This window comes from Rousettus aegyptiacus, unplaced genomic scaffold (assembly GCF_014176215.1).
Source record: "Rousettus aegyptiacus isolate mRouAeg1 unplaced genomic scaffold, mRouAeg1.p scaffold_m13_p_5, whole genome shotgun sequence".
In the NCBI taxonomy this organism is placed as follows: domain Eukaryota; kingdom Metazoa; phylum Chordata; class Mammalia; order Chiroptera; family Pteropodidae; genus Rousettus; species Rousettus aegyptiacus.
This window is the reverse complement of record NW_023416308.1, coordinates 43,307,440-43,320,269: the sequence shown is the minus strand read 5'-3', so window position 1 is coordinate 43,320,269 and position 12,830 is coordinate 43,307,440. Positions and strand designations below refer to the sequence as shown.

At 36.9% G+C, this 12,830-nt stretch overlaps 1 pseudogene; it reads right to left on the bottom strand.

Annotated features, from left to right (window-relative positions):
• Window positions 1-3,887: 3,887 nt before the first annotated feature.
• On the bottom strand, window positions 3,888-4,006 carry LOC118603046 (annotated as a pseudogene).
• Between the last annotated feature and the right edge of the window lie 8,824 nt (window positions 4,007-12,830).

Genomic DNA, 12,830 nt, shown 5'->3' with positions numbered 1-12,830 from the left:
AGGCTTGTCCGTGAGTATACTATTGTGAGAATAAACAAGGTGATGTTTACAAAGTACTTTCCACAGTGCCTGGCACAGTGCCTGGTACATGATCAATAAATAATACCTATTAGGTATTTTTAGTCTTATCGAAACCCCAAGTGAATTTCCAACTCTTAGGTTAAATTGCCTCTGGTTTTTCTTTATTCTTTCTTTACGGGGTTTCTACAGCATTTATAGTGGTACCAAATAATATTTTCTGTTGTTGGATCATTGTCATACTTAGAAAGACATTTCCGAATTTCAAATTAAAATATTGTCCCATGTTTTCTTCTGTTCGTATTTTTTATATTTGAATTGTATATCCTCCTGGAATTGATTTTGTTGTAGGACAAAAGTTGCAAACACAAATGTACAGGTAGACTGTATATATGGGACAGAAAAACGTTACATATCTGAATAAAAATGACTGGGTGGGGTTGAGGTCATGGTGGTGAACTTGAAAGTAAAATGTCCCTTAAAGGAGTAGTGTAATATTTAGTTTAAGTGACTGGCTCTTGTAACAGAACAATAATCTTTTTTTCATTAGCATATTTGTAAAGTTTTAGTAAAATACATATAACATAAAATTTACCATCTTAACTATTTTAGAGTTATCTTTTCAAAAATACAGATCAGATCAGATCATCCCACTAACGGCAGCTTAAAGCCCACCAATGTCTCCTCATTGCCTTAATAAAGTCCAAATTCTTCGCCGTGGCTACAGCCCCTACATGATCTGGCTGACCTGCCTGTCAGATCTGTAAGCTCCCACACCCCTCTGCCTCTCTCTCACTCTGCTCCAGCCACTTGGACCGCCTTCTCCTCCTGAACCATCAGATCTGTGCCTATCTCAAGGTCTCTGCACTTCCTGTATGTTTTCCTGTCTCAACTCAGAAATCACCTTTTCACAGAGACATTCTTGAGCACCCTACTTCAATTTCAGATGTCAATATAAAATCTCTCCATGTTGAAAGGTCAGAAACTAATCCAATTCCTTTACTGTTAATTTTTCCTTTGGCTAAAGAACACTGAGTCAGGCCACTCGTCTGTAGGCATACAGGTAGACAGCAGCTAGAGCTCTGGGTTTTCCTCCCAGATGACTAGCCAGTGGCTTCAGTCCTATTTTTTATTAATAATCTATGACCACTTAATCGATATGCCGCCTTTGGCATATTCTAAATTCCCATAATTTATTGGGGTTTATTTCTGGACTCTATATATTTCCATTCCTATTTTAACTCCAAAACATTTAGCTTCATAATATATTTTAATTTCTGAGAGTATTTTACTATTTAACTCTCTATTCATAAACTTCTTCACAATTTTCCTAGATATTTCACATAGCTTCTTTCTAGAGGAACTTCACATTATTTTGTCAAGTTCCTCCTAAAATTTCTGTCTGTGTTTTGATTGGGAAAAGGAACATATACTGTAAATTTGGGAAGACTGATATAATTATAAAATTAATGTTTACGAAAGATCACTATATGTTCCTACTTATCCAACTTTTATTTAATAAATCTCATTAGAGTTTCAAGTTTCTCTTCATATAGGCCCTACACATCTCTTGCCATATTTATTCATGGACATTTTACTGTCTTTGTTGTTATACAAATGGAATTTTGTCTTCCATTATATTTTTAACTGATTATTGATAATATAAAAGACAGTTATTGACTTTTTACATTTTAAACTTTTTTAACCTGTCATTTTGCTAAACTCTTTTTTTAGTTACTAGTTTTTAAGTGCTTCTCTTAGTTTTCCCAGAATTACACTCATAGCTAAAAATAGTGATTTTGCAACTTCCTTTTCAACGTGTTTTTTTTTTCAACATGTACATCATTTCCAAAATAGCAATAATAACTGTGGTAATAGTGGGCTTCCTTAATACTGATTTTAACAAAAATGCTTTTATAAAGTTTTCATTTTATGTGAAGGAAGTACCTTGGCTTTCTATTGAATTTAAGTCAAGAGCAGGTATTGCATTTGGTCACATGTGTTTTCATTTAGCATCTACTGAGATAATCCCAGGGAGGTTTATCCTGGTTTGACCGCCTCCCTGCTGCAAGGCCACCCCTGAACTCTCTCAGGAGCACATCCAGAGCTAGGCCTGCTCACTGTCGAATAGCCCTCCTGTGGCTGTGACATGGCCCTCAGAAGAGTTAAAGGAAGGCCCTAGAACTCTGTCTGTCCTTGGTAAGACACCCCACCCCTGTGGTGATGACATTGCCAGGGAGGCCAATTCCCAGAGGAGGCCACATGTAGAACTTATGATACATCTTCCCCTGAAGACCAATCTTCAGCTCTTATAACACTTCCTACTCTGATCATATCCCTATGTGAAAACATGTTAGTGCATGTGCTACTCAGTCTCCCACCTCTGCAGACCCACAAGACCCTTCCGCATACCCTCTGGAACTTGTGGCTACTCAAATATTTTACTACACTGTCTTAATTTTTCACCTACTCTCCCAGTTTATTATTTCACATCATGGCAAGTATCCATCCCATCACATCTGTACTCCCTCCGTAGTAATAAAATTTCTAGTTTTCCCAGTTTCCTTGCAGCTAGGAATGAGCCTATGGTCAAATTTTGCCCCCAGTGGAATTTTCATGTGATAACTCTGGAAAACTTTCTTTAAAAGTCTGAAGACACCCAACCAGTTTATCCCTTTACTCTTCTTCATCTGCTGCTTGGAACATGGATGTGACAGACCATGAGAATGAGGGCCTGGCCCAGGAATAGTGGGGTGGAAACTTGGAAAGAAACTTGGACCCCAGAACTTCACAAAGCAGAGCTTCCCCATCAGTGTTGGATAGCCTACTTCTAAATTTCTAACATATTTAGGCCACTGTTATTTTGTGTGCCCATTACTTATAAAAGAATAAAATCTTAATCAATACACACTCTCTCCTTAAACCTCCCAAACTCCCTTTCTACTCTTTACTCTCAACTGATGACTTCATTTCTTATTTTACTGAGAAAATAGACACGATGAAAACAGAATTCAACATCCACCCACCACCAAACTTGTCAACTATTTGCATCTGTGTGTACATCCTCTGCCGTCTATTCTTGACAAAGGATCCACTCATGCAGTGGAGCCCACCTCTATTGCCTACTCAAGGATTTTGTTCCCGCAGTTAGCCTCCCCTCTTGTGCATCATTATTTCTCATTTTAAAGGACCACTCCAAATGATTTAAAAAGTTCTTCACTTTCTCTCATACTCAAAAAATTCAGAAGTTTACTGACTTCATATTAGTCTCCAGTCATTTTTGTCCATTGCTTTATAATAAAACCCTTAATAGATGTCTATTTTTTAAACTCTCCTCTCCTCCCTTTCTTTCTTGAGCATAATTCCTCCAGGCTTTCATTTCCACAATATCATGAAAATCCTCTTAGGTGTTCACAACCTCTACCTTCCCAAATCCAAGTGTCAATTCTCAGTCCACATGCCACCTGACATCTAAGAAGTATTCAGCACCTCCAGCTTCAGACATTATCTTCACTTTGTCTGGGGGACACCACCCTTAATTCCTGCCTGCTTGACAGGCTGCTCCTTCTCAGTCTCTTTGCTGGTTCTTCCTCATTTCCTTGACCTCTAAGTGACCATATGCCCTTGGGATCAGGCCATAGATCTCTTCTAATCTCATCCGGTCCCATGCCTTCAGTTATATTCTGTATACTGATCACTTATTATTTAATATCTATAAGACTGACCTCTTTTCTGAACTCAGGATCTATATATCCAACTATTCTTTTTATTAAAAAAAATTTTTTTTTAATTAGGCAAGGCAGCCCTTGGTTGACCTCACGGATTGCAAGGACCTTGTCAGCTTACAATCAATTATTATTTTTTTTTTACTTCTACAACAATTGGTCTTCCTATGTGCTCTCCCATCCAAGTACTAACCAGGCCCAACCCTGCTTAGCTTCCAAGATCAAATGGGATCGGGCTTGTTCAGGGTGCCATGGCTGTAGTATATTCAACTATTCTGAATAACTAATAAGCATTACAAACTTAACACAGTGAAAATCACATTCTTGAAAATGTTAGACTCATGTAAGGAGGAAAAATCAGGCTAGCCTCAGATGGGCATGTCCATATCAACACTGAGTACTATTCCTTGAAGCAGGACCATCCTAACGAATGGTTTCTCCATTCACCTAGCTGCCCAGGCCAAAAATCCTTGGAGTCATTTTTGACTTCTTTTTCTCTCTTTTTCATTCTTGACTCTATTGTTGACTCCCCATCTAAACTGTCAGAAAATCCTATCAACTCTATCTTAAGAACAAGGCCAGACACTAATTACTTTCTTTTCTCCATTACTTATCCAAGCCATCAATATCCCTTTCTGGGACAACTGCAAGGGCACCATAACTAATCTGTTTCCTGGCTCCCTCTCCGACCTCACCAGTGACTACTCTGCCCAACTCTCACTCTGCTGCAGCCACACTGCATCCTTGCTGGTCCTCTCACCTTGTCAAGCATGCTCCTGCTTTAGAGCCTTTGCACGGGCTGCTTTTGATGCCTAAAATGTTCTTGCCCCAGCTACTCACATTTCCCTCCTTCACTTCCTGTAGGTGTCTAATCCAAAAGCACTTTGTCCAAGTCTTTCCCTGACCATCCTACCCAAAATAGCGCCCCATGGCCCCTCTGTCATTTTTTATCCCTTATATTGTTTTAATGTCTTTATAGCATTTCTCACTGTCTGTTATTATATTATTTATGTATTTATTTCTTTGTTTAACTGCACAAATACCAGGACAATGCCCCCTACCCTCATGCTTATCCCTAGCACCTAGAACACTGCCTGATAATAGAGGCATCAAGAACATTCTTTATTCCTTTTATTCTTTAAAGTAAGAACCATGTAGACAGAACTCAGTCTCAGCAACAGATAGCCAGGGGCAGAATGAGAAATGCTAGTGCCAGGCTCTCAAGAGAAAGTAGCCCTCTGACTAGGAGCTGGTGGGGAAGGAGCCCTGTGTTTTTGTCTACACTAGTTCAGAGTAGTTTCTGTCTCACTGGTCTGGGAGGAGGGAGTGGGTCTTGGTTAAAACCCAAGACTCACTTTTCTTACAGAATTTCAATAGATTTTTTTTATATATATAAATGTTTCTTCATTTGCTATGTGCCCTCAGGACCATTTCCAGAAACTTTAAATGATTTCTTAAAAATAGTTTTCATCATTTTTGTTGGGTGACAGGTCCTCAGATTTCCTCACATTGTCTTGCCAGAAGTAAAATTCTATTCCACATAGGTCATCTTGCTATTATCACATGATCCTGCTAGGCTACTCCCCTTGCTATTTTTTAAAAAGATACTTTAGGTGTAGAGAGTTGATTTAATCATAGTCCTGAATGTATCATCATACTATATGCTGTACAAGGCCTCTCTGCTATGATATATTTTTAAAAATTAACCTCCCTTTATTTCATTACTCACTCTCATTACAGTTCCAATCTCACAGTCAGCAGACTATTCTATTTATTATCTTTTGTATTTTGTCTCATGTAAAGTGTATATTGCTTTGTATATTATCTTTTTTCTTTTCTTTTTTTTCACTCAGCTCTGTTTTTAGGATCTATCCATTAATATATCCAACTTGCTGCTTTTAAATATTGCATGGTACACCTACCCAACATATCTGCTCACACTTCCATTATCAGACACCCAGACTGCCTTCAACTTCCCACCACAAGTAGCATTGCAATAGATATCTTCACTTGTCTTATGTATCTGTGTAGGAATCTATCTTGGATATATTCCATGAGTGGTATTGCTGAACACAGAATTCGCTTGTGTGCAATTGCCTAGTCCAGACTGCTTTTCAGAATGGCTGCACCACTCTATGGCCGACTAGCTATGTACAAAGACTTATAGCCACACCTTCCCACCAACTCTTGACATTATCCTCATTTTGCCAATTTAATAGGTATAATGTAATGTGTCATTGATGTTTTAATTTACATTTCTTTGATCATTAATTTTAGCATCTCCTCACATACTTATTAATCTTTAGGGTTTTTTCCTCCAAATTGCTTATTCATATCTTTACAACTAATTAGTAGCCATCTCGGTGATCAGATCAACTATCGCAGTATTGCAGTGCTCATGTTCAAGTAACCCTTATTCTACTTAATGATGGCCCCAAAACGCAAGAGTACTGATGCTGGTAGTTCAGATTTGCCAAATAGAAGCCATAAAGTACTGCCTTTAAGTGAAAAGGTACGTGTATATAAGAAAACACATAGTATATATAGGATTTAGTACTATCCATGGTTTCAGGCATTCACTAGGGGTCTTGGAACTTATTCTCCAAAGATAAGGATGAACTACTGTAGAAGCCTCAAGTAAACAGAAGCCGTCAGAGACAGAGATGCAGAAAAGCCAGATACAGGGACAACTATTGATATTACTGCTGCTGATAAAACTGAAAAGTACAGACCCTATTTCCAGCAACTGATTTTCTATACATAAACCTTAAAGACACTATCACGCACATAGAAGGATGTCATCGAAACAGTTTTTATAACAGCTATAAAAAGTTAGGAAAAAAGTATCAAAATTTTGATCAATAGAGAAATGAATAAATTGTGGTATAGCCAGCCACATACAATGGAATACAATACAATAGTTAAAAAAAATGAGCTATATCTATGTGGATCAACATGAAAATACCTAAAAAGCATAAAATAGATACATAGACTATGAAATACTTAAACAGATGTTAAAAACTCAAAGTAATACTATATTTATTTTTTTATAGACACACTTTTAAGTAGAAAAAATATGAAAACAAGAACTGGAACAATATAGAGAAAATTCATGATAGACATTTTCTCTGAAAGGGAGGGTGAAAATGGAAAGGAGATTATCATTCTATTTATTTTATTAAAAAATTTATAGCAAAAAAATACAAAATGTTAGCATTTTAAAATTCTGGATTGCGGGTTCACTGATGTTAGTCTTATTTTATGAACATTAATTTTTTTCAATATTTTAATAGAAAAAAATAAAAACAAAAACAAATTACCAAGTTTAGTTTGTTAAAAATGACATAATACTTAAAATGTTAATACTTTATATTGAAGATACTGTAAGAACATATTTTTCCAATACTAATTCTATTGTTATTGATGAGACCCCTCTATAGGGCAGGGCATTAAACTTGCAGGGAGTAATCTTTGGCATTTGTTAGGCTCTTTCAGTTTTCAAAAATGATTTCAGGCTATCTCAATGACTGCAGTTTATTGTGCTGAAGAAAGGAAGGAACTAGGAATATCACTTGGTAAGTCTAGATACAACACAGGGTCATTCTTTAGAAGTCAGCATGTGTTACTCCCATTTTTACTCTCTTCATCACTGTTAGGCTGTTGTGACAACCAGGATCCACTCCTCGAGCAGAATTAGCCCTCGATATACTGCACTATAATAGAACAATAGTAAGAATTATCTGAATGCGTCTTAGGAAATTTTATTGATCATGAGGCATTTGCTATGCCATGAAAGTTGGGCAAACACTGAGGCCAAGTTGGACTCAGAAAAGAGAAAACTAACAATGATTTTGAAGCATAAACAGTTCAGTAGCTTCTATAGTGTCCTTTCAACACCATGCACTCTCTCACCAGAAAAAGTCACACGTAATCCTATCTTATGTGCCAAGATTGACAATGCCGTTTGAAGACCCCACCTTATTTAAAATTCACATAAACCTGGATGTGAGTTTTCTCTTGAAGGAATTTGAGAAGTTACAGATATCCTAAAGCAATTAGCTATAAATAAAAAGAAGGAAAAAAGAAAATCATTATCAAATATGTGGTCATTCATTTTTACTTTAAGGAGATAAAGTTAGTGGTTGGCAGACAACTTATGTTGACAAAAATCTGGTCCAGCAATTCAATTTCTACCCATAAAGCCTAAAGACACCACCACACACACTATGACAGTTGTCCCTCAGCAGCTTCATAAACTGAATTGGGTAGAGCTATCGATCTATTTCAACGTCTGGGACAGTTTATAAGCACAAAGGTTATGTGTTTCATGAAAGTCGAAAGTATCCACTGGTAAAAGCCCCTGGTTTGAGAACCTTTACTTCAGAAAAACATTCTATTGCTGAAGACTTTTTGAAAAATTGAAATAAGTTTATATAATTCTGAAATAATTATAAAAATTAATAATTTTAATTTTCCTCATGGATTCGAGTTAAGATACAGATTTTAATTATATGTTTAAATAGTTTTGATGCTTCTAAGGTTCTTTTCTATAAAGAATTCCTTATTCTTGAATTCACACTTTTGTTTCATCTTAATCAAATGAAGTAAGTAGTTTTTTCCCCATAAAGATATCATTATCATTATCAATGATAATAACAGCTAATATTTTCTGAGCCTATAGATATGCAAGATTCTTCTAAATGTTTTATATGGGTTATATCTTTCAAGAGTCAAAATAACTCTACATGGTATTGGATTTCTATATAAGTCACTTATTATTGCCCTCACTTTGAATAATTTACAAGATCTTAACATCTGAGAACATGAACAACAGGCAGGGTATATAATTTTTGACTCAGCAACATTTTCCATTCAGGAAACCCAAACTGAAATTCTCTATTAATTTTAGTATTTAGTGTTGCTGAGAAGTCAAAGGTCACCAGAATTTTTGTTCCTTGGCAGTAACTTGTTTTGTCAGAGTTTTTTTCCCCCTGCTGGTCTGCTTATGGCAGCAACATGGCACACTTCTCATTTTCATTTTCTGGAGCAGAGTGAGCCCTTGTGATCTGCATATTTAGATTGTTCTTCATTTCTGGAAAGTTTTCTTAAATTCTGCTTTGTTCATTGCTTCTGTTATACTTGATGTTGATTTTACGCTGAGGAAAGCTGCAGAGCTCTGTTCTCTGTCTTCCATATTTATACTATACTCTTTAAGCTCTCTTTGCAATAAAGAAGTATTTTCTAAAAATTTTATAAGCATTACTGTTTTAATTTTCCACAAAGTCAGACCTGCTCTTCATTACTTCGAATGAGATTTTAATTCCTCTATTGCAATTCCAGTATCCTTAGAATTCTCCCCCACTCCGCCTGTTTTCTTCTTGGCACATATCCTTATTTAATCCTCTCACCAAGCTTGCTCTTTCCCAGCAGCTTTCTGGTCCTGTTTCAAGGAGACCGTGTCCTTACATCCCAATGAAAACGGCTTGTATCCTTTGGGATGCTTTGGGTTGCAAATACTATAAAATCAGCTTACGTTGTAACAAAGCAGTTCAGGAACATTTTGAACAGAGCTGGGCTCCAGGTCTCAGTGCTTTTCTTGTTCGGCCCCCCTCCACATGTCAATCCTTCATCGGGCTGGCTTTCCAAGATGGCTGCCAGAAGCTACCAGAGCTGCACACCTCATCCCATGCATCCACACAGAGAAAGAGCACCACTACCTACAATAACTGAAAGAAAAAAGAAATCCTGAGCTTCACTCCGATTGGCCTCCTTTGAACCAATCATTGTGACCAACGAAATGCATGCACTGACTGGCTTAGGTCTCAAAATAATCACTCTGATATAGAGACAGAAACACTGCACCCCTGGAGGTGAAGACGATGTCAGTTTGGGGAAGGGATTTTTGCCTAAACAAAAATCTGAGTATGGCTAGAAAGGAAAAGAAGAGAATAACCTGGAGTTTTTAAAGATTTGGTCTAGGTTTTACTTTTCTGTATCATTTTGAAAGGTTTCATTTGTCTCTATATCCGTTAAATACCTAGGTATTTTTACGGAGAATCGCAAGTAATTATTCTCTTTCCTCACCTCCCTCACACCTCACACATCAGTAAGGCCTATCAGCAATAACTCCAAAACATTTCCTGAATCTGACCAGTTCCTGCCATGGCTCCTATTTACCCTAATTCCAGCAACTCTCATCCCTTACCTAAATCATGAGTGTCTGTGGAGTGCAGAACAAGAAAAGCACTGAGACCTGGAGCCCAGCTCTGTTCAAAATGTTCCTGAACTGCTTTGTTACAACGTAAGCTGATTTTATAGTATTTGCAACCCAAAGCATCCCAAAGGATACAAGCCGTTTTCATTGGGATGTAAGGACACGGTCTCCTTGAAACAGGACCAGAAAGCTGCTGGGAAAGAGCAAGCTTGGTGAGAGGATTAAATAAGGATATGTGCCAAGAAGAAAACAGGCGGAGTGGGGGAGAATTCTAAGGATACTGGAATTGCAATAGAGGAATTAAAATCCCATTCAAATCAATGAAGAGCAGCTCTGACTGTGGAAATTTTAAACAGCCTCTTTGACATTCCTTTCTTCACCAGGAAGCCAGAGTACTCTTTAAAACACTGTCTAATGTACCCACTAAATTTAGAATACAATCAAAATCTTAATGGTAGTGTACAAGAGCCTACATAAAATGGACCATTTTTTTTTTTTTTTTTTTTTTTTTACTATATTCTAGCCACAATATCCTTCTTTTGGTGTCAATTGATTTCTACCACAAGACTTTGCAGTAGACACCTCTATGTCTCATGTTTTTTTTTTTCCAGTAGGAAGTTTAAGAGACTTTTCCTGCCCATTCCATTTAAAATCATGCCCACCCATTTACCCCATTTCTCTGTACTCTCTTCTTGTTTTCTTGATGGCATCTTTTGCTAATTGAAATTATTTTACTAACTTGTTTACATGTTTCTTTCCCTACTGTACTATAAGCTTTATGAAGGCAGGACCCTTGCTTGTCATTTTAACCACTATATTCCCAGAATCTATGATAGTGCCTGGCATTTAGCAGTCACTCAATAAACATCTGTCAAGTGAATGAATAAATGACTGAGGCCAGATTTTGTGAGATACTATTGATTATATGAAGCCAGAGGTTCATCCTCTCTACTTCTGAAGATATTGATAAGGGTTGGAGGTGGGTGGGATGGGGGAGAGGACAGCAGATTACATTTATGTGTTAAAGAAGCATATGACCTGCCCAGAGTTACACATCAAGGTCGAGAAGACAGGTGGGCCAGAGACCAAGTCTCTTGAGCACCATCACATTCTAAAAGAGGGAATCCTGCCTAACACGTAACAATCAGTATTTGTTCAGAAACAAGAGACAAAGGCAGCTAGTCAGGAACTCTGATTCTTAGAGCTCATTTTCCAAGAATACATGAAATATATAAGAGAAATTGATATGAGGCTCTCTGGGAAAAAAAATCAGTTACAAACAATTCATATAACAAGTCCTGAAAGGCTCATATATCTTCCTAGATTTATTAAATTTCATTTCAAAAGTTGGTTATAAATCAGCCAACAAAACTCCTTTTCAAACCGTCTCCAATATCCTCCACTGCTGTTATTTGGAACTTTAACTGCCATTTTCACAAAAGACATAACACTTTCCATGGCCTTCGACAGCCAGTAACATCAGCTGATTTAGACTCCATTTTTGGCAATAGGCATGAATGAGCCCCAAGAGACGAAGACCCAGAAGGCTGAGGGATGAATAGGGAGTCTGGGAGGGCTGCTAAGAAGTGGAAGAAGGGAGAAAAGCAGAAAGCACTGTTGACACATGCAGAAAATCATGCAGGGTATCCCCAGGTATCCCCAGACATGCCATATGCCCTGTGGTGAAGAACAGGAACTTTGACAGTAAGCAGATATGAGCTTAAATCTCTGTTTGGTTACTTCTTACAAGTGTATCTTGGTTAGATTAGCAAACCATTTTGAGCCTTTGTGCTATTGTCTGAAATAGGTAGCATCACCTAAATCATTATGTTGTTGGAAGCATTAAATGAGATCATGCATGTAAAGCACTTAGCTAAGTGCCTGGCACATGTAAGCCCTCAATAAATATAATTTCTCAGGGGCACTCCTGTCAACCACACATCTGCTCTCTCTTGGGACAGTAGGTCTACTATACCCCTGGATGAATTTATAGTAAAGCCTCATTAATTTGGACCTTACTCACTTAAAATTTATGATAACTCATCAGTGGCCTAAACTGGAATTTATTTTTATAAGTGCTATTTTAAAAAGTTACAAGGAGGTTTAAACAAATTTATGATGAAACTATTTAAGTTAATGAACCATTCACTGTTGCTTTAGGAATAGTGATTTACATACAAATAATTGATATGCTAATTACAAATGATTCTTATCTACACAGAAAGCAAACCCCTGATTTGAAGTATTGTTTAAATTATTGAAAGTTGTTTAAAAATTTAGTTTATTAGATGCCTTTAAGAAATTGCTATTATTATAAGGTAAGTAATTAACAGTGTATTGTCAATTTTAATATAATTACCTTATAGATTGAAGTATTGGTCATATTTAAGAAAAAGTTTTAGCCCAGCTTTGTCCAAGTACATATGGAGTAAGGGAGGAAGGGAAGAATGTAAGAGAGAACACAGTTCCTCTCTCCATGTTCCCTCCCATTGCTACTGTCACCTTTTCTTTGCCGTTAGAGGAACATTGGTCCTCACAATTAGTATTTTCACAGTAAATAACAACTTTCTCAACTGCGTGAGCCTTTATAACACGTTATTCTTATTCTGATAAAAACTGACATCTTATAACTCTAGGCTTTTTAAAGAAAACAATTTATAGTTCATCTTTGAGCTAAAGTTATTATGATTGAAGTACGTAATGAATACATGTAAACACTGTTCATTTAAAAGCACTGGTCTAGAGAAAAGCACTGGTCTAGAGTAAGAGAAGCAAGAGTAAGAAGCAAGATAAAAGAAACAGTCTGAGAAAAGGAAACTTTCTTCTATTTGGAGAAAATACAATCCTGTGGCTTCTGCCAAATGCAAAACAAA